Here is a 5034-nt window from a genome sequence, read left to right on the forward strand (position 1 = left end):
AAACTTAATACGTGACTAACCAACACAGTTGCATTACTTTTGTGGCTGTATCGGAAAATAGATAGGGAGTGTGCATAACGTCTTTTGAAACCGCATTACACGATGTACTTCGTCTATTCAATTATATCTTGAATGGTTGCTGTTATTTCTGACTGCTGCATGAGGAGTTTTATAATACACACCTGGCAAAGTAGGGAAGCTTCAGAGTCTCGAAAGATATTATAACAGAAATACAAGGCACACAAAAAAAAAATGACTGTATTATGTTTCCACTCAGGCACAGGTCAGACTAAAAATATTTTGATACGCTGTGAGCATATGAAGAGATGGCGATATTTAAAATTTGTGAGAGAAAAAGAAAGTATCCATTACACTTTCACGGCATATGTACGTCTTCTTGTCTGTCTGTCGTTTTCATTATTCTTATGAAGAACGAATGAGATAGATTATCTTATAGGGATGTATATATATATATATATATATATATATATATATATATATATATATATGCATATATAAAGGGGAAAAAGATACAGAGAGATAAAAAGAAAGAGAGAAAATGATTAATGATATTTCGATAAATATGTAAGGTGATAAAAAGAACGATAAGAATAAATTTTGATGTATTATGATAACTCTACAATTGAAATGCTACAAGGATATATGTCCAGGTTCATAGAATCATTGGTATTTTGATGTTACTAACCAAGCTGGTGGAACGCTTAAGATATATACTTACTAACAAGAAGTAAAAAAATGAATAAGTAAAATTTCATCATGCCGTATTAATAAATATGATCAGTTAGAAGTCATCTGCAAATAGTTTCATCTTAAATAACTATGAATCATGTAATACATGTTTTGCCTTAAATATAATTATACGTTAACAGTAATTATATTTTTCGTCCAGCAGTAATATATTTGACATAGAATAATTTATATGTGATTTTTAAAAGAATGTTTGTACATATTCTATTTTTGTTGCGCCATACTGTTTATTAAAAAATAATTGCTGGGTCAACTCCATCACATTTCAGACATATCATGTACCACGTTTCACTAGCCAGATGTACTATTTGAGTTAGATTTTATAGGAAATGAGAAAGAGATCCTCAAAAGTTTGTGGTTGATTGTATTTCCCAAACCTAAATTTCCGAGATCTTTCGTCTTTTCATCGGAAACGGACATGAACAGTATTCCTCTATTTGGTCGGCTTTAATAAAGATATATATATATATATATATATATATATATATATATATGTTGTGTCTAGGGAGAGTCATATTGTCTTAATTTTACTAACACAGTCGCCGATGTGCAAATCGTACAGGTGAGCGTGTTAGTTAGTAAGGCATTAAGTCATTATGGCTCTCCCCAGAGACAATATAATTTTCTTTGACCCCTGGGAGCCACCACAGTATCTGCCCGTTTAATGTATCCCTCCGCACTCATATTAATATATGTGCATATGTTTATATGTATAGATATATGTGTGTGCGTGTCAGTAGCTATGGTATGTACATATCAAAATGTGTGCTCAATACATAATTGATGAATAAGATATATTAATATCTTAACAATTCTTCAAGGCGACCAAATACAGGAAATGTGTTCATCTCCATTCCCGATGAAAAGACGAGATTCTTGTGGCATTCAGAAAAAATGTATTGAAAAGAAAAACATAAATTTCCTGTTTGCTACTCTTGCTTCACAACTTTTAAATGATTATCGCATGTGGGCCAGCCTTGTATATTTGTGATCATAAATATTGTGGAATAAATTATGAATATCAAGGAGAGGTACAAACGGCGTAGTAGGAAAGGAAATGGAGCATATATGTATTGCGTTCGCGTAAGCGCACCAATTTGTACATTCAGCTATACTCTTTTACTCTTTTACTTGTTTCAGTCTTTTGACTGTGGCCATGCTGGAGCACCGCCTTTAGTCGAACAAATCGACCACAGGACTTATTCTTTGTAAGCCTAGTACTTACTCTATCGGTCTCTTTGCCGAACCGCTAAGTGACGGGGACGTAAACACACCAGCATCGGTTGCCAATCAATGTTGGGGGGACAAACACAGACACACACACACACACATATATACATACATATATACAACGGGCTTCTTTCAGTTTCCGTCTACCAAATCCATTCACAAGGCTTTGGTCGGCCCGAGGCTATAGTAGAAGACACTTGCCCAAGATGCTACGCAGTGGGACTGAACCCGGAACCATGTGGTCGGTAAGCAAGCTACTTACCACACAGCCAGTCCTGCACCTATTTATATACTAAACCACCCTCGCTTGAAACACGCACATGCTCACCTACAGGCGAGTATGTGGGTGAGCATGTGTGTGTTTCGAGCGAGGGTGGTTTACTATATTAAGATAGGCGAATGTACGGATTGGCGCGCTTACGAGAACCTATAGACTTTTCTATTCCCTTAATTTTACCCCCTCCACTTACTTAGGCGTCTATAGCTCTTTTGTGTTAATGACGGTCAACCACACAGTAATTTCCCTTTATTTGACGGTCATTTTTCACAGGAATTTTCAATGGCCGGATAACTGAAGAGATATTGGCGTGGGCTCCTACCTCGGCATCCGAAACTCGGAGTTTTATCATGGCGACCGAATTTGTGTCACATATTCTTACAGGTAAATTCCTCTATTTACATAATATTGAGGTATTTTTCTTTCTTTTGTTGCCATTCCTATCAATATATATATATATATATATATATATATATATATATATATATATATATATGGGAGAATATACGAAAAAACAACAACAGGCGAGAACAGGTGGTGTAAATAACAAAAGGATGTATTAGTATGACGCTCGGGAATACGGAAAGTCTTTGACGTTTCGAGCTACGCTCTTCAACAGAAAGAATACGGAGACAAGGAGAAAAACACGGAGAAAAAAAATTGAATAGTGTTCAGTCAACGGTCAATCATAATAATGGCTGACCATAACAATGGCTGACCGGAAGTTAAAAATTCTTTTTGCAGGAGAGCTAATGAAAGGGGGAGATAACAAACGGTGATCGAAGAACGAGGGGCTGTGTGTGGGAGATAGAATGCTGGTGATCTTGACGTATGTAGTGTGAAAATGGGGAAGGGAGAAAGGAGTTGGTCAGTTGTAGTGTGTGCGTGGTGTGATGCGAGGGTATTGGTGTGGTGTGATGTGAGGGTGTTGGGAGGTGGGGAAGGCATGGGTGGCGTAGAGGTAGGGGTATGTAGGTAGGGTGGGGTATGTGGGTAGGTGTGGGTGGTGGATGTAAGTAATTGGATGGGGTGGAGTGGGAAGGTAGCGTAGGAGTGTGTTGGGGTGTGGTGGGATGAGCTTATGAGGGGTGTTGACGATGAAGGCGGACGGGGAAGGCGGATGTAAGAGAGGGGGAAGATGGGTATGGGAGGGGAGAGAAAGAGAGGAAGAGAGGAGAGAGGGTGGGTATAAGAGAGGGAAGGTGGATTGAGAGAGGGGGATTGTGGGTATGGGGAGAGAAAGAGGGGGAAGGTGGGTATGGGGGGAGAAAAGAGGAAGAGAAAGAGAGTGAGAGAGAAGAGATTGAGAGAGAGGGAAGAGGGGTATGGGCGGAGAAAGAGAGGAAGAGAAAGAGAGTGAGAGAGAAGAGAGTGAGAGCGAGGGATGGAGAGAAGAGAGTGAGAGAGTAAGGGTGAGAGAGTAAGAGAGTAAGAGTGTAGAGAGTAAGAGTGAGAGAGAGTGAGAGAGAGGGAAAGAAAGAAGAGAGTGAGAGAGTAAGGGTGAGAGAGTAAGAGTGTAGAGAGTAAGAGTGAGAGAGGGGGAGTATGAGAGAAGAGAGTGAGAGAGAGTAAGAGAGAGGAGAGAAAGATTAGGGGTGAAGAGAAGTGGGAGTGAAGAGAAGTAGGAAGAGAAGTAGGAGTGAAGAGAAGTAGGAAGAGAAGTGGGAAGAGAAGTAGGAGTGAAGAGAAGTAGGAAGAGAAGTAGGAGTGAATAGAAGTAGGAGTGAAGAGATGTGAAGAGACGTACAAAGCAGTAGGAGTCGTAGCAGGAGGGGAGGGGGGAAGGGGGAGAGGGGGAGAGACGGGTGGTAGGAGGGAGGGTGGGGGAGAGAGACAGGAGGAGGGGGTTAGATGAAGAGGGGAGGGGAGTTGAGCCCATGTGACGCAATATATGCAAGTTCTCGTCAATAAGTATCCACACTGTTGCCATAGTAATAAAGCAAAATCAGGCACAATAAACCCACTTGAAAAAGATTGAGTATGAACTCTTCTTTGCACGAGGACTACGTATAGTGCATGATTGTTGCACTGACCATGACAGCGAATATTGTCTTGGACATACCTGTTCACAGGTCCACACAACGTTGCAGAAAAAGTAAGGAGAGAAGTGTCTGAGTCGCACAAAATTGTATAAGTGGTTCAGATGTTTCCATGTTGGCCGAAATATGCCGATATTGACGACGTTCTGGGAGACTCGCAACCTGAAAACTGAGAAAAACATCGCACAGATGCGTACAACTATGAAGGGAAATGTTTGAATAACCACCAGTGAATTATCAGAGGATGTGCAATTTCGTTACGGTTCAGTTCAGTGCATTATCGCGGTTGTCACGGTTGATGTCCTCTGTATTGCTGGTGTAAAATTTTCTGGTCAACGTGTACTCTATATTACGATGCAAACATTCTTGTTGGCATTAAATAAAATTGAAGTAAAACGGCAGTCGTAGAACTTAAATGCTACTTATGTTTATATTTTATAAGTACGCCGCATCATTGATTCACTTATTAACCGAATCTATAGTTGAATTGTATTTTGTATGTTCGTATCTAAGTGTTCAATGCTGTTAATTTATAATATAATGTACAGGATATCTGATAAGTACTTCTAAAATCTATTTCGACATTGTTAGTTATTAAGCATGAATATGTAATTGAGATGAAATTGTGCATATCTACAAAATTAGGAATAAACTGGTTAAAAAGTCAAACAAAAGTATTAATCTAAGCACATTTTAAAATAACATAACAAATCATAAATA

This window comes from Octopus bimaculoides, chromosome 18, assembly GCF_046866305.1.
Source record: "Octopus bimaculoides isolate indiv1 chromosome 18, ASM4686630v1, whole genome shotgun sequence".
Lineage (NCBI taxonomy): Eukaryota > Metazoa > Mollusca > Cephalopoda > Octopoda > Octopodidae > Octopus > Octopus bimaculoides.